The sequence below is a fragment of the Macrotis lagotis genome, chromosome 4, assembly GCF_037893015.1.
Source record: "Macrotis lagotis isolate mMagLag1 chromosome 4, bilby.v1.9.chrom.fasta, whole genome shotgun sequence".
Classification (NCBI taxonomy): Eukaryota; Metazoa; Chordata; class Mammalia; order Peramelemorphia; family Peramelidae; genus Macrotis; species Macrotis lagotis.
This window is the reverse complement of record NC_133661.1, coordinates 180,775,919-180,802,892: the sequence shown is the minus strand read 5'-3', so window position 1 is coordinate 180,802,892 and position 26,974 is coordinate 180,775,919.

The window sequence follows — 26,974 nt, the reverse complement described above, 5'->3', positions numbered from 1 at the left end:
GTTAAGAAAATGGGCTTTTGTGGCAATTAGGAATCATTTAAAATGCAGCTTAATTTCATGAATGTGATGCAGTCCATCTCCTCCTATTCAGTATTTAGAGTAATTCTGGGTCCAGAAATGTCCCTATAATGAGAAACAAACAATTTGAGGGGGAGTTGAATATTACCTATGAATTCTAGTGTGTCTTAAAATTTGACCATAAGTGTACTTTGGGAACCACATAGTGGAATGAAGATCACAGCCCAGAAGCTGGACAACAATAGATATAAGAATCACAAGACCAACCAGTATTAGCACTAACACTCTCTACAGAAACCAAACCTGATGTGACCCCACAGTAACAAAGAGCTGGAGGTAGTCATGAAGACCTTAGTTCAAATTTGAGCTCAGATACTAACTGTGTGATCCTTTGCAAGTCTCTGAATTTCCATTTACCTTAGTTTCCTCTTTTGTAAGGTAAGGATAAAAATAGCACTTACCTTATAGGGCTGTTGTGATGATCAAAGGATATAATGTTTATAAAGCATTTAGAAGGGCATCTGACATAGAACAGGTGCTACAAAATATTAGTGATTATTATTGTTATCATCATCATTCTCATCATCATCATCACCATTCTTATCATCTTTTCCATCATCATCATCATCATCATCATTCCTCTACTTAAAGATGTGTCTTGGAGCTTTTTTACTTTGGAGCATTTTGACTAGATGAGGAGGTTAAAAGGGAGCCATCCCAGCCTGTGTTTAGCCTTATAGGTTATTATATTCAGTGCACTATGTTTCTTGTGTCTATATAGGCCTCAGAATCTCTTAAATTATACACTTAAATAGCTCTATTGGGTGACATCATTGTATAATATAATTTTTTATAAGATTCAGGGACCTATCAAATGAGCAAAACTGTTGAAGTATATTTGAATACTTCTCAACATAAACACATTATATTTATTAATCTTTTTAGATATGCATAATGCACAAATGTCTCAATTTTATCTGACATTTATGCAGGTTTAGGCTCTTTATGGTAATATCACATATGTGGTAGAATGTAAACTTCTTCAGGACAGGTACTATTTCATTTTTGTCTTTGTATCTGTCATGCCTATTATAGTGTCCGGCACTTGGAAGGATGCTTACCATCTGTTAATTAACTGATTGTTTAATTCATCAAGACATGTAGCCAAAATCAACATGAATTATAATTCTAGAACCATTATATACTTTCCTCTTCTCATGCTCAATTTGTTGTTGTTCAGTCATTTCAGTTGTGTCCAACTCTGTTACTCAACTTGGGGTTTTCTTGACAAAGATATAAGAGTGGTTTGTCATTTTACAGATGAAGAAACTGAGGCAAACAGGGTTAAGTGACTTGTCTAGGGTCACACAGCTGGCAAGTGTTTGAAGCCAGATATATTCTTAGGTCTTCCTGACTCTAGAATCATTGCCTATCTTAATTCCCTTAATATTTTTTATCATTTTTGGATTGAAGAATCAACCTAAAATTGGTTTGGAATCCAGAACCAGACCAGTTTTTTTTTTGAGGGAGTCATCCTCATTGGAGAACACAGCAAAGGATACAATGACTGTCCAAACCCCTGTCATTAGCATTTCCACCATATTTCAAAACTTTGGTGTTGTTTCTTGTGGGGCCTAATAATAGGACTTGCCTGTCACTTCTATAGAAGCAACCTGCATGACTGTTGCCCATACCTTTTCATAACTTCACTCTTAAACTTCACCATAAGTGACTTGCACAGAGTCACACAGCTAATAAGTATCTGAAGCCAGATTTGAAGTCAAGAAGGTACTATGTATCTTTCTTCATAGACCATCTCTTCTTCCCAGTCTAGGGTACAAACAAATGCTTTCTTCCTCCCCAGACTTCTTTCTATTATAATGAGTCCAACCCAAAGTCCATGAGGCCTTCAAAGCCCATTCATGCAATATTATCACATTTTATTATTACATTCATTGGAAATATGAAATATATTGTAGTCATAAGTAAGTATTAAATTCTATATGTAGCCCTTGACAAGTTTTAGTTAAGCGATGTGGCTTAGAAGGATTAAAAGGTTGGATACCCATGCGTTCTATCTTGTTATCTATTAGGGACAAAGGCTATAGAGAAGCTGGAGGAAGAATGGAGGAATAGATGGAGAAGCAGGAATATGGCTGGGGAGAGTGGAAACATTGGATATAAGGGTGGTGTTTGGGTTTTTCCCCATAAACATTTGTGGAGAAGTCAGTAATACAAAAAAATCAAAGTACAAAGCAAGCAGCTGGTAAGAGTAAAAGTCAGACAGAGAGGTTAGGTTCAAGAACCTGGGAGTAAAAACACAAAGAAAAGGTGAGTTATTTATAGGATTTTCAATTAAACCCCCAAGGGATGACTTAATTAGATTGAGAGAAAACCTTGCTAATTTGGGACGAGAGTAGTTTTAAGGGCTAGCAGGACAGTGACCTCTGGTGAGCAGAATGGTTATTGCACCAGTTGTTTAATGAAATCTTTTGGCTGGTGGTTTGAGAACAATGTCACTTGGTGACTAGGGCTGCTAGGTGACCAGTGATTAAAGCACTGGCCTTGGAGTCAGGAGGCCTGGAGTTCGAATATGATCTCACAGCCTCACACAACTGACACATAATAGCTGTGTGATCTTGGTTAAGTCACTTAACCCAGATTGTCTCTCTTCCAGGGTGTCTCCAGTTGTCCTGATTCATATCTGGCCATAGGACCCAGATGACTCTGGAGAAGAAAGTGAGGCTAGTGACTTAGCCCAGCACCCCCTAATTCCAATTTAATTCACGTGCTTATCATGGCATCACCTCCCTGATGTCATGGTCTTCTTGGAGAACAAAGGACAAAAAAAACCCCACCTGGTGACTACATTATAAATTATACTCTCCTGGTAAATTAATCAATTAATGCACACCATACTTTTTTGGGGGCAGTTATGTGGCACAATGCATAAAATGACTTGGGTTCAAATCTGGTCTTATATACTTACTACTTGTATGTCCTTGGGAAAGTCACTTATTCCTACTTGCCCCAGTTTCCTCGTCTGTAAAATGAACTGGAGAAGGAAATGGCAAACCAGTTCAATAATTTTATCAAAAAAAAACCCAAACAAACAAACCCCAAAAAAGGAGTCATTAACAATTTTTTTTTGTTTTTTTGCAAGGCAAATGGGGTTAAGTGGCTTGTCCAAGGCCACACAGCTAGGTAATTATGAAGTGTCTGAGACCAGATTTGAACCCAGGTACTCCTGACTCCAAGGCCGGTGCTTTATCCACTACGCCACCTAGCCGCCCCATTAACAATCAAACATGATTGAAAAACAACTAAATAATAATGTGCTTTCCTAAAGGTTGCAGAAAGCAAATAAGCCTGAAATAAATCAAATATGTACCTATAGCCCAAACCACCTGTTAAATATTTATACAAACATATATATATATATATATATATATACATACAATATGCACATACTTGTTGTTCAGACATGTCTAACTCTTTGTGATCCTATTTGGACTTTTCTTGGCAAAGACACTGGACTGATCTGCCATTTCCTTCTCCAGTTCATTTTTCAGATGAGAAAACTGAGGCAAATAGGATTAAGTGACTTGCCCAGGATCTCCCAGCTAGTAAATGTCTGGGGCTAGATTTGAAATCAGGAAGATAAGTCTTCCTCATTCCAGACCAAACACTCTATCCATTCCACTGCCTAGCCGTATACCCTCATACTTAAATGTGTATATATTTACATATACATTTATGATATGTGTGTGTATAAGGCAGATTAATAAGCACTGAGTTTGAATTCTGAGTTTGATACTAATTTTGTGAACTGGGGAAAGTAAGTTAATCTTTAAGTTGCTTAGTAAAAAGAAGAAAATAACACATGTATTACCTAACTCCCAAAGTTATTGTATTTATATAGTATTTTATAAATCTAAAAGTGCTATGTCAATGTGAACTAGTTTTATTCAGAGCAATTCAAGTATTTACACTTCAGTACTTTAGAAGACTGTCATGGCTTCATGCAGATGGCTACTCGTCTTGATAGTGCAGTTGGCATCCCCTCCTCAACTAAAAGTAAGGGTTTTTCATGAACTGTTACCACAAAAAGGGAGAGAGAGAGAGAGAGAAGAAGAAGAAGAAGAAGAAGAAGAAGAAGAAGAAGAAAGAAAGAAAGAAAGAAAGAAAGAAAGAAAGAAAGAAAGAAAGAAAGAAAGAAAGAAAGAAAAGAAATCTTTATCTAGTAAGCAGCTTCTGAAGACGATGAACCTCTCTGAACTTAGCTAAGCAAGGTGTTCAGGCAACAAATGCACAGTGACTCACTTGGCAACAAACTTCTTCCACCGTGGAAGACTTGCAATATAGCTTGTGCTCTGTTGATAGAACTTTGAGAGTCCAAGGTCACCTCTATATCTTGATAAGGCACTGGAGGAAGACATTGGTGGTGGAACAATACTCACACATATATTACAACAACTTACAAACAGCATATTATATTATATCATGTTATATAATATTGTTACATTAAGACTTTATGGAGCAGTTGACAGTTAAGTCGTGATAAAATCCCAACTTAAGAATGAATTTGGTGAAGGGAATAAAGAATAATTTAAACATAAGGAACATGAAGGAGAAAAGGAGGAAAGTCTTGGGTTTGGAACTTAAAGAATGCACAACCGTTGACTGGAATAAAGCATTTATTATAGTATATTACATTATATAATATGATTATTTTTATCATCATGTCACATTGTATCATGTCACATCATTACATTATGCAATATTTGTATAATGTTGTTACATTATATAATATTACATTACACTAATTATATCATGCCATATTGTACAAGACCATATATTATATCTTATTATATTATGCATTATATAGAAGCAATAGTATGAACTTGAGGACTAATTCTGTGAGATCATATGTCCTCATTTTTATTTTATCCATCTTTCATTCTGTTCTTCCTATTACTCCATCCTCCAAATGAAAACACAAGAGACCATGCTGGAAGGAGCTAAATCGCTTAACTGATCTGAGATCACTCTTCCTCAGTCACATCTTCAGTTTGACTATCTTCTGTCTTGTCTCAGTATACTGCATTCCTTTCTCCAATCTTTTTAAACCTCTTTGAGAATTGTAATCAAATCATATTGTACCATTGCCACAGGAAAAGATATAGCATTGGGCTGTCTTATTAATCTGCTCCACATACCTTTGGTTTTCCAGACTGACACACCCTTTCCTGGCCACTATTTTTCTATGTGCCTTTATTAGAATGTAAGCTCTTTAAGGTTAGGAATTATCTTGCTTTTGTATTTGTATCTCCAGCTCTTAGAAAAGTTCTTGATACATAGTACCTTCTTGACTTCAAATCTGGCTTCAGATACTTATTAGCTGTGTGACTGTGCAAGTCACTTAACCCTGTTTGCCTCAGTTTCCTCATCAGTAAAATGAGCTGGAGAAGAAAATGGCAAATCACTCCAATATCTTTACCAAGAAAACCTCAAATGCCTCAGGGCTAGATGTACCTGAAAAATGACTAAAAGTATTTAGTAAATGCTTTTTATTCATTCATTCATTTGTTTATTCATTTATAAAATGAGGGGGTTGACCTAAATGAGCTCGAATGTTCCTTTCAGATCTAAATCTATTGGGATCCTATGAAGTGGTAGCTTCTGCAACTATCTAATAAAGCTGTTGTACAAAGTAACTTGCTTCCTTATGTATATCATGTCCCTTCTCTGAAAATTTCACCAGTGACTCCCGAATTCTCAAGTAAAGTCCAGAATTTAAAAAATATTTTGTTTTCCAATTATATACAATAGTAATTTCTACCTATCATTTTTTTTTGGTAAGGTTTTGAATTTTACACTCCCACATCCCCCCAAAGGCAGTCTGATAATCTTTACATTGTTTCCATGCTATACCTTGATTGAAATTGAATGTGTTTGAGAGAGAAAAATCATATCCTTGAGGAGAAAATAAAATATTAGAGATAGCAAAATTATGTAGTACATAAGACACTTTTTTAAAAAAAATTGAAGGTAATTGACTTTGGTCTTTGTTTAAACTCCATAGTTCTTTCTCTGGCTACAGATGGTATTCTCCATTTCAGGTCCTCTAAAATTGTCTCTGATTATTGCATTGATGAAATGAGCAAGTCCATTAAGGTTGATCATCACCTCCATGTTGCTGTTACGGTGTATAATGTTCTTCTGGTTCTGCTCCTCTTGCCCAATATCAGTTCACACAAGTTTTTCCAGGTGTCTCTGAAATTCCATCCCTCTTGGTTTCTAATAGAATAATAGTATTCCATAACATACATATACCATAATTTGTTCAGCCATTCCCCAATTGGTGGACATTCACCTGATTTCCAATTATTTGCTGCCCCAAACAGGGTTGCTATGAATATTTTTGTGATGTTTTTACCCTTTTTCATGACCTCTTTAGGGTACAGATCCAGTAGTGGTATTGCTGGATGAAAGGGTATCCATGTCAACCCAAACTTTTTTGTCTGGTATCCATGGAACTGTGTCACCTGGCATTAGTCTGCCTTTTTCTTTATTTCAAATTCCCCTCATGAATTCTTTATTTCAACCAATCTGACCCACTTTCTATTTCTCTGTCTAATGCTTTCCAGATTTCCTGTTTTTGCTTTTGCTATTACTTCTACCTTACTGCTTCTATTTCTCTTCTTCACCAGTTGAATTCATTCCCAGTTTTAAAAGCTCATCTTAAATTTTAAGCTGTTCCATAAAGTCTTTCCTGACCCTGATTATCATTAAGAATGCTCCACCTTGAATCTCACAAGTATTTTGCACTTCTCTGATGAATTTATCATGATATTGTGTTTGTTTCTGCTTGTATCCACTCCCCAAAGAGACTGTAAGCCCCTTGATGGTGCCACACTGTGGCATACTTCATATCTCTTCTACTATACTGTGACCATTTAATAAAATATTCGTTGAATAAATGAATGAATGACCTCTAAGATGGCCTCTGGCTCTGATACTCTTTGAATCTTAGATTCTGTGAAGGGATGTGTTATCAGTCTGCAGTCCTGCTGAGTCTGTCTCTGACACCTCCGGCAACTCTGTCCATCACTCTGAGGCTGTAGCAGCTGGAATGTCTGATTTTGTTTCTCCAGATGCCAAGGTTACTTCAGGAACTAACCCCAGGTCCTGTTCAATTTCAGACTGAAGATTCTGCTTTTTTCTTTTCAAGGCATCAAAATGCCTTAGCTTAATGTGATTCTGAATGTCCTTAGCTATGAATGCTGCCTCCCCCTTCTCCATCCCCATTTATGAACCAACTAAATTAAAGTGTATGTGTGTTTGTGTTGGGGGAGTGGGGTTGACTAGACAGCCTTGGCATTAATAAATTACTTCTTGATTGATATGTGGCTTCTTGAACTCTCCCCTTGTGCCCAAGTTCTCCCCTTGTCCCCATAGTCCATAAAGATTTTTACAGATCTGGGAAATCAACAAAACCAACCCTATTCCATTAAAGAGGAAAATAAGGGCAAAGAACAGGGACTGGAATCTCTTGGCATTTCTTTGAGTGGCCAGTATATCCAGTGACTGTTTTCTGTATGTATAATTAATCAGGGGCTTATTCACAGTTCCTCTAAGCAAACAAGCTGACTGACTGATTTATTTTGTGAAGCCAGTGAGGGACAATTCAGGCTCATCAACCAATCAGTGTTCCTTTGGACCTGTACTACAAGGTCATGAGTGAAGAATTTTTCATGACAGGGCTTGAAGCGGAATAAAAATAACCTTTTTTTGGGGGGAGGGGGGAGGAAAGAAAGTACACACCTCCAGCCACTACATGCTCAGAGCTTGTAATTTAAAACTATTTCATATGTTTTCCTTGAGAGTCACAATATGTTGGGTTCAATGGATTAAAGAACTAAATTTCAACTCATAAATAACAGATGTCTAACCCTTTTAATTATTTACAGTCTTAAATCTTTCAAAAATTGAAATGGCTATACACATTATAAAAATAAGATTTTTGGTAATTTGCCACCAGAATGATAAGATTCTTAGATCATTCTGACTCATAACTTAGAAAAGAAAAAGAAAAGAATGTACTGATTGGTCTCTTCCGTGGGACTGCTTCTTTGGTTCCCTATGGCATTTAAAAAAGATGGAGAGTGAAAGTGAAATCTAATCACAACAAAACGCTGTTCATATACTCACATTAATAATTTAGATCCCTAAAATCATGGTGGAGGAACCTGGGACACCAGAGATTCTTCTGCTGACTGAAAATCAATGCTTTAGCTTTCTTTGATATTTATCTCTCTGCTAGTGAGTTGGGGGCTACAATGCATAAAGGCATTTTGAACTTTAAAGTTCAGAGCTTTCAAAACTATCATTTAGGCTATCTATAAGACCATGATGGTCATGACTGGTCTTATATAAAGGTAGATTAGATGACTGCCTATGATATGTTGTGATTTTTAAGACACTAGGAGGGGACTTTTGCTCTAAGATACTACCTCCACCTGCCCTGGGAGAAAAGAAATTGTTGAGGAGGGACAAAGGTTCTTTTTTTAAAAAAAGATTTTATTTATTTTGAGTTTTGCAATTTTCCCCCTAATCTTGCTTCCCTCCCCCACCCCCACAAAAGGCAATTTGCCAGTCTATACATTGTTTCCATGGTATACATTGATCCAAATTGAATGTGATGAGAGATAAATAATATCCTTAAGGAAAAAAAAATAAAATATAAGAGATAGCAAAATTACATAATAAGATAATGCTTTTTTTTCTAAATTGAAGGTCCTTGGTCTTTTTTCAAACTCCACAATTCTTTCTCTGATTTCCTCCATAAGTCTATCATATCCAGGTTTTCTAACAATCTATTTATCTCCTTAACTTTTTTCTTGTTTATTTTATGATTAGATTTATCTAAATCTGAGAGTGGGAGGTTGAGGTCTCCCATTAGTAGAGTTTTGCTGTCTATGTCTTCCTGTAGTTCTTTCAGCTTCTCCTCTAAGAATTTGGATGCTATCCCATTGGGTGCATGCCTATTCCGTATTGAAAACACTTTATTGTCTATAATACCTTTTAGGAGGATATAGTTTCCTTCCTTATCTCTTCTAACACTATATTTTTGCAGTTGCTTTATCTCAGAAAAGGATTATTACCCCTGCTTTTTTTGCTTCAGTTTTTTACCTTTAATATATATATATATATAATGCTTCAAATGAGTTTCTTGTAAGCAGCATATTGTAGGATTCTGGTTTTTTTAATCCACTCTCCTATACACTTACATTTTAAGGGAGAGTTCATCCTATTTACCTTCAAAGTTATAATTACTAACTCTTTATTGCTCTCCATGCTAGCTTCCCTCTGATTGTATTTCCCCCCTTTTCACATTATTCACATTTCCCAGTATTTTGTATCTGAGGACTGCCACCTTCAGTGTGTTTTCCCCTCCTATATCACCCCCTTCCCTTTCTTTTCCCTTTCCCTTTTTTCCCTTTTTCCTTCCTTTCCTTCTGTTAGTTCCCTTTTTCTCCCCCTCCCTGTTTCTGTCCCCCCTCCCCTTTTCCCCTTATTAATACTTGAAAGGTAAAATGTTTCCTAAGTTAACTGAGTGTGTGTGTGTAAGTTAACTTTAAGCCAAGTCTGATGAGAGAAAGATTCAGGTGTTTCTCATCTCCTCCCTTCTTCCCCTCTATTACAATAGGTCTTTTTACCTCTTTAAGTAATGAGATTTACTCTATTCAATCCCCTCCATCCTCCCATCTCCTTCCAGTCCCCCCTTTTTAAGGAGGCAGTGTTTTTAAATCATTCTGAGTCACAGAAAGTAATGAGTATCCATCACTTCTGGCTAAGTATATTCTCTCTAATAGAGTTACAATTCTTGAGAGTTATTAGTCTTTCTACCAAATAGGTATATAGCCAGTTTCTTCCCATTGGAAAGCATTCTTACGGATAAATCATGAGTGTCCATCACTTCTGGCTAAGTATATTCTCTCTGATAGAGTTACAATTCTCAAGAATTAGGATAATCTTTTTCCCATGCTAGGATATAGCCAGTTTCATCTTATTGGATAGCAGGTTTTTTTTCCCCTTTACCCCCCCCCTTTTCTTTTTTTACCTTTTCATGTATCTCTTGAATCTCTTGTTTGATGTCCAAATTTTCTATTTAGCTCTGGTTTTTTCATCAGGAATTGTTGGAAGTCTCTCAATTCATTAAATGACCATCTTTTCCCCTGGAAGAAAAGGCTCAATTTTGCCAGATAGTGGATTCTTGGATGCATTCCAAGTTCTCTTGCTCTTTGGAATATCTCATTCCAGACCTTTTGATCCCTTAATGTTGATGCAGCCAGGTCCTGCATAATCCTTACTGTGGCTCCTTCATATTTAAATTGTCTCTTTCTGGCTGCTTGCAGGATTTTCTCTTTTATCTGATATAGCTGGAATTTGGCCACAACATTCCTTGGTGTTTTCATTTTAGGATGTCTTTCTTTTATTTTTTTTTTTTTTTGCTAGGCAATGGGGTTAAGTGGCTTGCCCAAGGCCACACAGCTAGGTAATTATTACGTGTCTGAGACCGGATTTGAACCCAGGTACTCCTGACTCCAGGGCCGGTGCTTTTATCCACTGCACCACCTAGCCGCCCCTTAGGATCTCTTTCTGGAGGGGATTGATGTAATCTTTCAATAACTATTTTTCCTTCTTGTTCCATGATACCAGGGCAATTTTCCATCATTAAATCCTGTAATATTAAGTCAGGATTTTTTTTCTTTCTTCAATGTTTTCAGAAAGTACTATAATTCTCAGGTTGTCCCTCCTTGATCTATTCTCAAGGTCAATGATATTGCTGATGAGGTATTTTACATTTTCTTCTATTTTTTCAATTTTTTGGTTTTGATAACAGACTGTTGTTGTCTGATGAAGTCATTAGTTTCCACAGACTCCATTTTTTTTTAGTTTTTTTTCAAGGCAATGGGGTTAAGTGGCTTGCCCAAGGCCACACAGCTAGGTAATTATTAAGTGTCTGAGGATGGATTTGAACTCAGGTACTACTGACTCTAGGACCAGTGCTCTATCCACCTAGCCACCCCCCATTCTTTTTTTAAGAGAAGAATTTTCTTTATTTACCTTTTCCAACTCCTTTTCTAATTGTTCAATTCTATTTTTGTAAGAGTTTTCCATTTGACCAAATGAGATTTTGAGAGAATTGTTTTCTTGTTGCAAGGTGTTAATTTTCTCTTCCAAATTTTCCAATTGATTTTTAAACACCCACCTTATTTCTTCAAGGAAGTCTTTCTGTGCTGGAGAGCAGGTCATATTCTCCTCTGAGGTTCTGTCTTCCTTCCAAGAATTTTTCTATGGTCCCTCCTTTGTGCTGGCCTTTCTTCATTATCCTAAAACTGTGTATTGGAGAGGGGCTGGTTCACAGAGGTTTGGTGTTGCGATCCCTAGTGGCTTTACTCACCAAGTGTAATATCTCCATCTGGCCAGTAGGGGGTGCTAGAGGTTTTGCTCACTGAGTGTAATATCTCCAGCTGGCCAGTAGGGGTGTTGGTTGCTTTCTCTGGAGTGTCTGTGACCTTGATTGAGGCCCTCCCCCTTGGCCTGGAGGGAGTAGTTGATGCTGTTGAATACTTTTATCTTTGATCAATACCCTGGGGTGAGGTAATCATTTTCCCTATTCACAGCTGAGGTGATTCTGCTGCTTGGCCTTAGCCTGGGGCAGAAGGTGGACTGTGATTGTGTTGGTTCTGGGAAGAGGTTTAGGCTGAAATGAAAGTATAGTCTCTGAGTTCCACAAGAACAGAGGAGCCCAGGGATCGATGTCTGCAGCTCTCCTGCACCAGAACTCTCCCTCCAGCCCTGCAGGCAAGCTCCAGACACAACCAATGCCTCTGCTCCCTAGTCGGCCCAAGCCCCTGTGGCTGACCAGGCTCTACCCCCACAGCTGATTGAACTAGTCAGGTTCTCAGGCGCTCAGGCTCCCGGGCTCCTGCCTCACTGCTAATTAGGCTAATCCCAAACTGATCCAGGCTCTCACTCTCCCCTGGTCCAGTGATCCCAGCAGTCTGCCCTCTGTGCCTGGACTCACCCACAATCTCGGAAGACAGATCCTGAGGTGGATATTCTTCTTCTGGATTTTCTATCTGGGTTTTATAGATTGGATTTCTGTTAAGAGGTTTGTTTCATATCATATATGAGGAAAGTGCAGGAGACCTTTAACACTGTACCTATCTTCTCTCTGCCATCTTGGCTGGAACTTGGGACAAAGGTTCTTAATCTTTTTTGTATCATGAGCACCTTTGACAGTCTACTAAGGCCTAACAACACCTTTTCAGAATAATATTTTTAAATACACAAATATATGAGGGAGACAGGAAATACAAAGGAAACAGATTATATTGAAATACAGATAGCTAAATTTTTAAAAAATGAAGTTCACATATTCCAGTTAAAAATGTCCTACTTTTTGAATGAATCAAATGAATTGATTTAAATTCACACTTCTGATTATAGCAATCAGAAACCCAGTTCAATTCCTGCCTACTATTCCACAGACTAAATGTTTGACCATGAATATGTGACTAAACCTTTTAGTGCTTGATGTGCATTGTTTGAGAGAATATTGATAACCAGGAATTCCCATTATTAATGAACTCACAGGCCCAGAACAATAACAAAAAAAAAATCAGATCAGAATTGTATGGGATCATAGTGATGATCCCATAGAAAAAAGGCATGTAGGAAAATGACTATAATGTAAATGAATTCAGTCTAACCCTAATTTTATTTACAAAAGTTTTACTAATGTTCATTTACATTACAGTCATTTTCCTACATGCCTTTTTTCTATCCTCACCAGAACCCTTCCTCATAAAAAGAAAGGCACTCAAGCAAAACCCAACTGTATCTGTCACCAACTATCATGTTCAACTTCCATAGTTATCTGACCTTTTGATTTAATATTGGTCATTGAATTTACTCTGAGATCACTTGTGTGGTTTTTATTAACCTAACTGCAGTATTATGTATATTATTCTCCTGGTTCTCTTTCCTCATTTTACAGATAAATTGAGGCCCAAGGAAATGAAATGTTTTGTGTAAGGTCACATAGAATAAGCTAGAATTTAGAACCTTGTCCTTGAACTCCAAATTGGCCACTTTTTATTCTACCACACTGACTTTTTTTCCCCCCTTGAAAACAGGTTTTAATTAGAGGAGGAGTTTGGAAACACTATGGGAGAAGAAAAGAGTTCTGGGAATAGAAAACAGTCTTTGTCTACTGTACTACCTAAGTATTACTTGTTCAGTGATTCTGTCTTGGCAAAGACATTTTCCTTTCTCTGCCATTTCCATCTTCAGTTTATTTTCACAGATGAAGAAACTGAGGCAAACAAGTTTAAATGACTTTTTCTGGGTCATACAATTAGTAAATATCTGAGACCAGATTTGAACTTAGGAAGATGAGACTTAACAGTCTGATCCATTATGTATTCATAGAAAACACTTTATGATATAATCACACTGGCTTTCTTTTTTCTTGTATATGCACCTCCACCTTCTGTCTTAGTGATTTACTCTGGATATCTCTCATGCCTACACTATACTTCTACCACACCTTGGCCTCACAGAATTCCTTGTTTTCTTCAAATTCAACTCACACACCATACTTGGAAGCAGCTGGTGGTTCAGTTGTTAGAGCACTGAGTTTGGAGTCAGGGAGATCTTAGTTCAAAGCAAACTTTAAACACTCATTGTCTGTAATTTTGGATGAATCATCTGATTATGTGCCTCAGGTTCCTCAATTGTAAAATGGAAATAATAATGGCATCTACTTCCCAGGATTGTTGAGAGGATCAAATGAGATAATATTTGTAAAAATACTTATTGGAGTACCTGACCCTTAGTGACTTACTTAACAAATGCCTGATATCTTCTATTTGAAGCCTCAGCTTCTGCCTTATGAAAGTAGTTTGAATTTATTTTGAATAGTCCTTATTTCTGCAATTGAATATATTCTCCTTGAGGGAAGAAGCCATTTCATTTTTGTCTTTGAATCTCTGATCTCAGCACAGTGCCTACCATATAACAGGTACATAATGCTTTTTGATTGTTCAGTTGTCATATTTGAGAATTATTGTGGAGATGGAATCAACAAGGCTTGGTAACTGATTTGAAGGGAAGGATGAGATTGCAAACTTGAGTGCCTGGAAGGATGGTAGTGCTCTTAACAGCAGTAGGAAAATTAGGAAGAAGGGAAAGAAAAAGATAATGAATTCATTTTGGTTAAGATGTATTGGGGTACCTATGGAATATGTGATTAGTTAGCTGGCTGTCCAAGGGGTAGGACTGGAGTTAAGAAAAGATTAAGACCCTCTATATAGATCTAGGATTCATTGACTCGTAAGGATTATTTGGATCCATGAAAAGCTGAGTTGAGCTATTGGGCTTCAGGGAGGTACCACTGGAATGGTGCTTATCTCTACAGATTGCATAGATGGACAACTGCCAGGTATTTGCCATCAAAACAGTTCTTTAATTCGAGCTCAGTCTTAAACAACTTCTATTTATTTACATTCTTGATTTACTCTATAATAAAAGTCTCTCTTGACTTAATGACTTAATTTTCTTCATATGATGAACATCATTCATTTATGACAACTGTAATGATTAAAATTGGAAATTTCATTGTCTTTTGTGGCACAAGACTTTCCTGATTCTATTTCCATTCTCTTGAAGATTGTTTCTCTGACTTCATCACTGAATCCTCCTCTTCTTCCTGCCCCCTGACTATGGGCATCTTTGGAGGTTCAGGTTTTAGCTTTCTCAGTTCTTTCCTCACTCTGCTCATTCCTTGGAGGGTTCAGCCACTTTCAAATCTTCAGCAGCTACTTTTATGAATGTCAAACTTTCATCTTCAGCTCTGCCCTCTTAGCCTCTCTGTTGTCTTTTATCTTCAGCTAGCTCCACTTGAAGTATGTCTCACTGACTGCTGAAATTTAATAAGCCTAACTTTTCCTATTCTATGAAAGAGTGTAGCTGAGGAAAGCTTGTAGCTTTCAGTGCACCTTCTATTTCTCCAGCCTGGGTGCAGAGATCTCTTTGTACCCCCTTTGTAGCCCAGACATTCATTAATCTATATATTTAATAAATATTAATAAATAATAATAATGTTCAAGGCACTATACTAGGAATTGGGGCTCTGAAGACACAGTAAAATAATTTCTAGCCTCATGAAACTTACATTCTACTGAAGAAGGTAGGATTAAGGATATAATAATTTTGATAAATAAGCTCAAAAATATAAGTGAAAAATAATTTTAAGGGGGAGAAGACACTAATTAGAGGGAAATAAGAAAAGGCTGTTATAAGGAAGCTAAGTATTTTAAGAGATAGAGATAAGGAAGAAGGGCATTATATAGACATAGGAAATATCTAGTGCGAAGCACTGAGACAGAAAATGAAATCTTAGCTCTAGAAAGAACCTCAGAATCCAATTAATCCAATGACCTCATTTTATGGAGGGAGAGAACCAGAGAGAACACCTAAGATCACCCAAATAGTGAATAGCAAAGCCAAAATTTGAAACCATATTCTCTGTCTCTGGAAGACAGTACTCTTTCCACTCTACCTCAAACAGGCCAATCTGACTAGAATAGAAAATATCAAGGGAAAGAAAATGAAATGATTAGAAAAGTAGATGACAATCAAATTATAATGGACATCATTCTTCAGAATAGATTATTTCATTCCCTACTTCAGTACCTTGTGGGCATAGACTAGTCTTCTGTTATTTGAATTTTCCTTTCCTTGATATTTGAAAGTCTTTCTCCTAGTTGTTTACAGAATTTGTTGTCATTGGAATTTAACATCAAGGGGTGTTTTGTTTTTCTGGAGGAGATTTGTGGATCCTTTCAATTGGGACCTTGTTTCTGAATTCAGAAGTTCTGGGAAGTTTTCTTGTAGTATGTCTTATATTATGACATTCAGGTTTTTTTTTTTTTGACTTGATTCTTCTAGGATACCTGTTATACTTAAGTTGTCATTATGCATCCTGTCTTTGAGATCAACAAATTAAAAAGTACTTACTTATTAAGTGTATAGTATGTGCTGGGTATTGTGCTAAACATTGGGGATATAAAGAAGGGTCCAAACTGTTCCCCTCCACACTTGTTCCTGCTTTCAAGGAACTCACAGTCTAATGGGTGAGGGGCAGAAGAAAAACATGCAAACAACTATGAATAGAAAAAATTGTGGAGGCACATTAAGGGAAATTGGGAAAAACTTCTTATACAAGGTTAGATCTTTGGTAATTTCAATTTTTTTCTCCTAGATTTCCCTTATCATTTATTCCTGACATCTTTCCTGTAAAATGACAGTTTTCTTTCACATTAGGGAATTTATTTTTCACCAGTCTCCATTTCTGCTACGTATGAGTTCTGTGAGGTCAGAACAGGCCATAAACTGGATACCGGGCCTCTCTTTCTCAGGCCTGGTGGAGCCCTCCTCCTTCCCTCCTTCTGCCTCACCCCTTATTCTTCCTCTGATGGCCTCTGTCAGTCCTCTGACTGAGTATTGTTGCATCATGGAACATTGCCTTCCTGTCCAAGGCAAAGCAAGTTTCCAGATTTTGGTCTCCTATGGTGCAAGGTTTGGGGGAGAGGAAGTAGAGGAAGTAGAATTATGGTGCAAGTCCCTGGGTTGACTTGGATAGCCAAGTCAGAGCATGATGAGTGCTAAGTGATTGTTTTAGGGATTGAGGATTAGCTTTCTCTGTTGTTACCTCTCTGGGTTGTTACCTTTTAAGATTCTTGGTTTTAGACCCTGAGAGATATATTAAATGACTTTATCTCATGCATATAATTCCTATTTTGAAGAGGTTTGAAAGGTCATTACCACCTGTGATAGCTCTGGTGTGGGTCTGGACATTAACTTAGGAGAGTCAGGTTGAGTAGAAATATACTCACACATGTAAGGTTGTGTTACAAGAATCCACTAAATTTATTTTTGGAAACTCAGACTTTTTATAACAAAAACTTATCTCAGGAATGACCTGTTAAAGGAGACCCAGTTTCACAGTTTCCTGGGTAAATTTACAGTATTTGTTCTTAGAAATATGCATATTTCTCTATCAGAAAAGCCTTTTACAACCACCTCTGGAGCCACAGATTATCCCAGGTCAGGGTTCACTGGAGAGCCAACAAATCCATACAGTAAGCAATAATACATACATATCTCTGATGGAAAAGGTCACCAAGGATATGTGTAAATCACTCCCAGGAGCTGACCCCCTACAGGTCATGAAGATCAGAGAAAAGATCTAATCCTTTTCTTTTGGACATGTGATTCAGAAATCCTATGCCACACTTTAGAATTTTAGCCTAGAAGAAACAGAAGGTTACTGAAGATTTTTGAGTTGGGATTGACTTGGTCTTATCTGTTTTTCAGGAGTATTAAATTACCAGCTATGTGAAGGGTAGATTCTAGAAGCAGGGATATCTTTTAGCAAACTTGCAATAGTCTAGGCAAAAAGGGGTGAAAGAATATAAGAGAGATAAGATGGAGGTAGAACCAACAAGAAAGCAATGATTTCACATGCAGAGAGAGAGAGAGAGAGAGAGAGAGAGAGAGAGAACAGTTGAGGATACCTAGAAGGTTACAAAAATGATCATGGGGAAGACAGTGAATATTCAACAGCAAGAGGTAAATTTGAGGGAAAGTAGTATTTTTAGGGAAATATAATGAATTCTGTTTTAGAAATGTTGACTTCAGTATGCTAGTAGAAGGTGAAACTAGGGACAGCTGGATGGTATAGTTGATAGAGCAGTGGATCTGGAGTCAGAAACACCTGAGTTAAAATCCAGCCTAAGTCATTTAACTAACTGTGTGATCTTTGGCAAGCCCCTTAATCACTTCCAGCTTCAGTTTCCCTACCTGTAAAATGGGGGGGTAATAATAGCACCTATGTCCCAGAGTCTTATGAGAATAAAATAATATTTATAAAGTACTTTGTAAACCTTAAATATTATCATCACTTTTCTTTCTCCTTGATCTCCTCCTCCTCTTCCTCTTTCTCTTTGTCTTTCTCATCATTTCAAGGTGGGTGGGAATTGTAGGTAGTTGCTTATAAAGGGCTGATGAGCATTGGAGAGATTTATAAGAAAACCATAGATTTCTTGTTTTCAGTTCTTGTTTTCAGAAGGGGTTTTTGTTTCATCTGTGGGGACTGTTCAGTTAGCCTCCTGGCCCTCTGGCTGACTTGATTTAATATGTGCCCACACATGAAGGTGCTTATAGAGATTTGTTGAATCTGAATTCTATGAACATTCAATCTGCTCTCTTCCCTCAGTTTGTTTACCAAAGCCCCAAACAACCTGGCTTTCGCTCAAGGTGTGGGGTGTGGAGGCCTTTCCTTTACCCCATTCTCTGAGATAAAAATGTTTCATTGAAGTTTCACTTTATAGAGACCTCCTGCCCTAAGGCCAGAGTGATTCATTTAAACAATGGATGGTTTGCTATTGTAAATTTACTATGTGAGACCCTGCATGATGTCATGGAAGCCACCCTCAATTTGAAAGCAGGAGATTCCTGAACTTGAACCTCAGCTCACTAGATGGGTGGCTATCTGTATTTCATTTAACCTTTCCAAGCTTGAATTTTTTTATCTATAGATTATGACTGGAAATACTTAAGGATCTTACCTTTCTCATGGGATTGCTGGGGAGAAGAAAAGCACTTAGGAAGTCTAAAAGCAATATAGGAATATTGAATGTATCCCTGAGTTACATGTATGGGTATCCCCCAAAGTATGTGGTAACTCTGTCTTTCAGGGACTTTCAGTCTTCTGGGGGAAAGAAGATTTATATAGAATGAAGCCTGGTTGTGTTCTGAAATCAGTTCTAGACAGCTTACATAACCCATTGTTAAATTTTCAGGGAAAGTGTTTCCACTTGAGAAATCAGCAGTTACTACTAGGACTCGATTTATTGTTTTGTTGATTATCTAGACTTAAGAAAATCTTGATGGTCTATATTAAACTTAAAAGTGTATGGTTGTATTTTTCTCCCTAGTCCAGTTGTTAAACATTTAGTGTCATGCCTCTACAATATTCTACAAACATTGCTAGAGCTTGGTAGGAATGCAGTAGAAGACTCAGGGATTAAAGCTATAATCAGACTGGAGGTCTGGTGCTTTTAGGTTAATGATGATGATGATGATGATGATAATTACATTTTATGGTCACAAGTTTTTCATTTCTTTTTTCATTTAAGTTGCAGAATATCCCCAAATTAAACCTCATTTTCATTTGTCAACAACCTGGGATAACTTCTATTACTAGTAAATAAATGTAAGACCAGTTTAATACATTCAAATATATATACGAATATTCAAGTGCATGTATAGTGGGATTTATTTGACCCAAGACAATGACAAGAACACCGAATTAGGAATCAAGAAAACTGCCTCTCATGAATCACTTAGTTTTCTATGTTTTAGTTTTCCCACCTAGCAATTATAATTACTTCAGGATCCAAGGGACTCTACCTCAAAACTAAAAAGATCCCTCTGCTCTGGACCCACACACATGGTGAATAGATCACAGTCCTTCCTGGGGAAGCTTGATCTCTAATGAGAACTTAATCTCTCACTCTATCTCACTACATCTTCATCCTGACAGCATGGAGAACATCCATGTAAAGCTTTCATTCTGGACCATGACTAGAATGTCCGAAAAACAGCAAGTAAAAAAATGCTCAATGTGTTATATTAATATGTTTCTATGTCTTACAAAAGAAATCCTAAACACAAAACACTCCAAAGTGCTCATTGACTCAAAACTTACAATAGGATTCAGTAACATGACATAGTTATAGTTTTTCTCTCTTGGGAGATTGATACTTAAACTTTAGTAGAGCATGAAGTGGTTTACAGACCCCTGCTGAATAGACATTCTTTCTTTTCACCTCAGCTCTGTATTGTCCTTTCTAAGACTGTGTCCACCAACCAGGCAGGTCAGGGCAAAGTGGGGATAATAGTATCTTCTTGTCAGGGCCATCTTATTCTATACAAAATCCTCCCCTGCCAACCAGAGAGATCCAAGATTTCTGGACCTGATGAACTCCCAAGGTTGTTTCCTAGCCTGGACACATCTGGTTCTAAATTGATGTCTAGTCATCTACTCATGAAAGGAAATACAAAGTGGAAAAGCCAGGCAAGAACCTAGATTCAGTTAAACCATCAAGCAATGAGTGGAATGGGGGAGGGGGAGAACATTAACTTGGCCCTCCCTCCAGTCAGAGATGCATTGCACTTGGGAGGGAAAAGGAATAGAGGTGCATCAGAGGAGGGATCCCTACCTTTAAGGGTTGGTGAATCATAGCCTCTTCCTGCTCAGAGGCCTCTCAAGGTGCTTCATTACTTCAGTGTTCTCACATTTGTACAGAAATAGCAACAGGTTTGTCCTCTCCCAGACTCCTAGTTGAAGGCTATCAGGTGTTTTGGTGGATGCCTTCCTTATTCAAACCCTGGTTATATGTGTAAATTATATATATCTATATCTATCTGTACATACATGCACAAATATACACATACGCACATATATACATTTATATATAATTCTGGAGGGTCAAGGTGTCTTGATTAGTGAATGAACAGAAACTCACATAACCCACTTAATGTACTCTAATTCAACTCAGACTCCTAGCCAGGCTTCCAGCTGTCCACTTTGGCCATCATCCAGCCATCTGGATTGTCTCCTAATGTGTATCTTCTACATTTCTCCTCCCATTCCACTTTTCCCCTGAGAATTATAATCAGATCAATACTACCACTATTTCTATAGAGTTCATCAGACAACTCTTTTAGTAAGAGTTCATTAAGCTTCCCCCACCATTTCTCTGACTTCTCAGGCCAAAATAGCCTTTTCTAGTCACCATTCCTCTATATATGCTGACTCCTTCATTAGAATATAATCTACCTGAGGGTAGGCACCACCTCATTTTTGTATTTATATCCCCAGCATTTGGCACATAGTAATTGCCATCCATTTAATTCTTCCATCCACTTATCCATCTACTCATTTCATTCATTCACCCATCCATCTATCCATTTCATCATTCAATTTTTCATTCCCCTAGAACACTTAGCTAATAAGTAGAAGATTTAAAATTTTGAAGCCAGAACCTCTGATTCTATATCTAGGGCCCTTTCCCCTCCACCATGGCTTCTATTGTGAAGTGAAGTGAAGAGATGACAAAGTAAAACAACCCAGAGGGTTTATATCTTAAGGGTTATTTTTAGGGGGAGTAGGAAAAGAGCAATAGATAAAAGTAAACACAAAACTCTAAGAGCATGAGAGGAAAGAAAGCAGACATACAAACTAAAGGAAGGTCTGTCAAATGTGTTTAGGAAACCAAAAGAATTTGAGTCACTTTAAAAAATGAAATATTGACTTTAAAGAATGAAAGGGCACCAAGGGCACCCATGCTAAGTTAACAGAGATACACAAATAATGTGGTTAGAGGAAGAAGCAGGTAACATGTAAACAAATGACAGCCATTTTCTGATGGAAAAAAAGGAAAGTGGGTCCTGTTGGCACAGAAAAACATATTTGCTCAGCAAACTGATTTCACATTGACATTTCCCAGCTACCAAAGAAGGGATGAAGGCAGGATATACACTCTGGATGCTTCCCCATCTCTTCCCCACCCAGCCCTGAAATAAAAATCTGACTTCACCTGTGCCAATGTTTTTCTTAATGATGCTTTGGACCAACCGAGGCAGAGCAGCAGAACAGCAGTCCAAATTTGATGCTGCCCTTTCCAAATTTCCATGGAAATATTTTCCATCATTTTGACATTTCATTTAAAATGAAATATAGGATATATTAAAAATTCATATTCCTGACGGGGATTATTTGTTTGACTTTGAAATATACAGTGAACACACTGTTAATGAACAGTGAGGGAAGTGTGGTGGTAGCATGCCTGTGCATATTCATGGGGGCACTTCCTGACTTCAGGAAAAAAAATTAAAACAATTGAAGTATCAAAGAGACCTGACCTTTTATGGTACTAAAATCCATGTGTGTGTGGTTATGAATAATTGAATATGAAATCAGGAGGAATGACCCCCTTTTTTTTTGGTCGCTCAGGTAAAAGCAAAATGCCATGACTTTATCCCCTAAGCACGACCCTCAATTATTTCTGAATTTGCATAAATTACATGAATCTTGCACCTGAAATATTACAGGGACAGAGTCACATTTACTCATCTGCTGTCAGCCTTCTGTCATTATTTTTCTCTCTCTGTCCTCTGCATTAGAGAGCACAAGTTCCCCAGATGTAAAGGGGAAAAGGATCCTCTTAAGATGGTAGAAAATCAGATCTGGAAGATACCTGAGGCATCAACTTGTCTGCCTCATCAATTTTATTTTTTCAGATGAAGAAACTGAGGAACAAAAATACATAGCAATTTGTCCAAAGTAGGAGAGTTTGAAAGAAGCAGAACTGATATTTGAAATCAGGTTTTTTTTTTACTCTAAATCCAGTGCTCCTTTCATATATCACTCTGCCTTGTTAAACTTTTTTTCCCCCTCTTCTAAGAATCAACAAAATCATTGAACAGGAAGATTTTTTGGAGATTTGGTCCAACCTGTCATTGTTCAATTGTTTCAGATGCATTTGATTCTTTGTGAACCTATTTAAGGTTTTCTTTTTAAATTTTTTTTTTTTTTTTTGCAAGGCAAGGGGGTTGAGTGGCTTGCCCAAGGCCATGCAGCTAGGTAATTATTAAATGTCTGAGACCAGATTTGAACTCAGGTACTCCTGACTCCAGAGTCAGCACTCTATCCACTGCACTACCTAGCCACTCCTATTTAAGGTTTTCTTGACAAAGATACTGAAGTGGTCTGCCAATTTCTTCTACAGCTCATTTTACAGATGAAGAAACTAAGGCAAATAGGGTTAGGTGACTTGTCCAAGATCTAATTCAACTCAACTTATTAGTTAAGTGTTCTAGGGGAATGAAAAATTGAATGATGAAATGGATGAAATGTCTGAGTCTGGATTTGAACTCAGGTCTTCCTGACTCCAGGTCAGGCACTTTATCTACTGCTACTCTGATCCAACCCATTCCTGTTTTGCTGATGGAATCTGGGGTCACCAGATAAGCATAGGAACTTTGGAGCCACTGAAAAGCAAAGGAATTTGCATGCTCTCTGCTCTCTCTGGGATGTTAAAACTGCTCAGGATTTTATTATGAAATATAACAAAGTAAACAGGTTAAAAAAAAACTTCTTCTGGAATGGTCAACACTTACGACAGAAATGAATATCAAAGACAGGGAGAGGGAGATAAGGAAAGACAGCTAGAGAAAGCTGACTGACTAGAGAGACAAAGGTGGGGGCACCTCCAGTGGAGATCCAACTCAGGTTTTATAGCCTTGCCCCTTATCTGGGCACTGAGGGCAAAAAGGGAACTGAAAACTGAGGAGATCATGATACAAATTTTATATTAAACAATGAAAAGATAGGGGTCAATTTACATCTGAATATCAAAGTAATCTCCACCCTTTTAATAAGATTTCCAGATTTTAACAGCATTAAAAGATTATACACTTTGTTTCTGCTACATTCATAATTGTCTATGTCATTTTCCTGCATCACTTGAGTGTCTTTCATTACATAGGGACAGGAATAAATATCTCTTGAGATTATTCATTCTACTTTTAGATAGCTTTATTTCTTTGTAAGTTTTTTGCTCATATGGATCTGAAATTTGTCTCCCTGTATCTTCCATTGGTTGTTGGATCCAAGTTTCTCCATCTTAAAAATGAAGAAGTCGATCCATTAGGTGTAATATTTGTTGTTGACTAGTGTTAAGCTCTTCATGACCTTGTTTGGGATTTTCATGACAAAGCTTCTGGAGTTGTTTACCATTTCCTTCTTTAGTTCATTTTACAGATGAAGAAGCTAAGAGCTAAGTGACTTGCCCAGGTTCTCATAGCTAGTACTTGTCTGAGGCCAGATGAATTTTCCTGATTCCAAGTCCAGCACGCTATCCATTGCACCACTTAGCTGCCCTTCAAGTGGTATATACATACACACAACACACATGCACACACAGACACACAGAGAAATATAATTTATTGCCTTTCTTCTTATAAAATTTCAGGAGAGAAATATTCTTCCTAAAGTCTATGGCACTAGTTTAGACTTTTTTTTAGAATGTAGCAGTTCATTTTTGTTTGTCCACGGGCAGCTACTATCTGTTGGAGGCAATATTTGAATACAGTCTTCCTAGTTTTAAGGCCTGCTTTCTGTTCACCATGATGCACTGACTTCTTGTGAATTATACAGTATCATAGAACTTGGATCTTATTGAAATAATCTAACTGAAAATCCACATTTTAGTAACTACTGAAACCTAAAGAGATTAAAGTGATATACCCAAGTGCAAAGTAGGTTATCAGTAGCAGAGTATTAGTGACTCTGTATGAAAGAATACTTTAGAGGGGTAAGGTAGGAGGAAAACCATTAATTTTTTAATTGAAAAAAGCAAAATTAAAAATGGAAATGGTATGAATAAAATATCCAGGAAAGGGAGCTCTAATGAATCAAAAGGAAATTTAGTAATACACATACACAACAAAGAATATTCAACTGGAAGTTGACTAATATGTGACTTATATGTAAAAAGAGGCACAAGGATGAAATATATTCAATCTACAATCCTTCCCAATAAAGAATTTTGCTGATTCTAAACATTGAAGTCTCTTCTCATCCTTCTCTAGAATTTGGATTCTTTGTTTTTTGTTTAGACATCAAGAGAGAGAAGTCTATATTCTTAGAGTAACCATCTTTTTGGAGTACATGATTTCCTCCTTTTCCTGCCTGGGTCACAGCATGGAACAGTTAGATTTGGTGTTCCCTCCCTTTCCTTGTTGCATCCTTTGAGTATTCCAGATGTTCTTATTGATTTTCTAAGTGTGAAAACCCTTGTGTCAGAGGTTCTCTTCCTCCAAAAGGTTCTAGATACATTTTGAGGATTTGTGTTTTGTGACCCACCCACCGTGGAAGAACCTGGAAACTTCAGTATTGAAGAGAAAATTGTAGATTTTATTCATGAACCTTGCAAGATACAGGTACCTCACTTAGCGTTAGGCATGAGGTAGCATTGGAGCATCAGGTCATTTATAGTCTTCAGAAATTCTTTCCCCTCCCTGTTGAATTTTCATAGGCTCTCAGAGTTTGAGTTACAATCTAAGAGGTCTGCCCATCTCATGACATGACCCTAATATGATTTCCCCCATCATATGATGCATGATACGCAGATGAACCCCAATCATCACAAGGGTGTGTGGGATAATATTCAATTACTTAATTGCCCAAACTCAGTTTCATTAGGTTAAGATCTCTAGGTCACTCTTGACCCCTTAAGGACTGGATTCTTCTAATCTTGGGTTTGTCATCTCTGGAATGGTATTAGGAAAACTCTCCCAGTTTTGTGATTGGCTGGGGCCATTCCCCATTTGTAATGGATTCCCTAGCCTCCCCCCCCCCCCACATACACCCTGTGAAGACCAACACCCTACATTCCTCACAAGTATCTAGTACTCTACTAATTGTGATCACCAGCTCCTCTTACAGAAAACTTAGACTTAAAAGGTTCCACAACAAGCAGCAGTTTATTTGCTTAGTTTTATCACGTATTAAGAACTTCAGAAAGGATAACTGCCTTATGTGGGGCTCCAGCAAAGGAAGAAAGGTATCTTTGGAGCTCTCTGCATTATCATCCTTTTGCTGGACTAATTACTGATATCTTCTTTGTTGCTGCTGTTTTCTCTTCTGCTTTACTGATCTCTATTATTCAATTCTCTTCCCCCTGGAGATGGTGCCAGATGGAGAGATTACACTGGAGTTTTTCTCTAGGATCAGAATGCTTCTAGGCCATTTAAACCTTCTTTTGTTTTACATTAGGGTCCCACAGTTTCATCCTCCCCACAGACTCTCCCTAGGTAACTGTGGGAGCACTTCTCTCCTAGACAGATTAAAGAGATCTCTTCCTATTGCCACTTTTGTTGTCCTGTCTCCAAGTCCTTCTGCTATCATCAGCACATTCCAATTTTGCCTTGGGGTTTGTAGGGGGAATTTCTGCTTTTCCTGCTTCTCTTTCTTGTTCTTGTCACTCTGTCATAGTAGACCATGGTATACAGGTTATTCTTGGCTACTTCTCATAAAAAGAAGTACTTTAAACACAGGCACCGGATACTTGAAGGAAAGATGAATCTATGATCCAGTGCAAGGGGTGTGATGGTAAATGTTTAACAACTTGCTCCTGAGGGGAAAAAGCAATATGAATGATAGACTTTTAATAATCTGCATTGTTAATATTTCATCTATAACTTTAAGTCCAGACAATCAGCAAAATAATAAATCAGGTCTCGATCTGTAGTATTGTAGTGGATGGAATCTGGGGCAACCAGATAAGCCATAGGAATTTGGGGGGCCACTAAAAAGCAAAGGAATTTGGGATGTTAAAACTGCTCAGGATTTTATTATGAAATATAACAAAGTAAACAGTTAAAAAAACTTTTCCTCCAGAAAGGTCAGCAAATTCTTAAGACAGAATGAATTACAAAGATCTAGTAGGCAGAAACTGAGGAAGAGAGGGGAGATGGTAAAGAGAGACAGAGATAAGGAACAGTCAAGCAGAGTTGACTGGGCCAGAGAGAGGACAGTTTCAAATGGAGGTCCAACTCAGCTTTTATAGCCTTGCTCCTTATCTGGTCACTGAAGGTAAAATACTGAAGCCTGAGGAGATCAGGATACAAATTTTACATTAAACAATGAAACAATAGGGGTCGATTTACATCTCAAGAACAAAGACCTTTGCACACTCTTAACAAGGTTCTCTGATTTTAACAGCATTAAAAGATTACAGATTTTGTT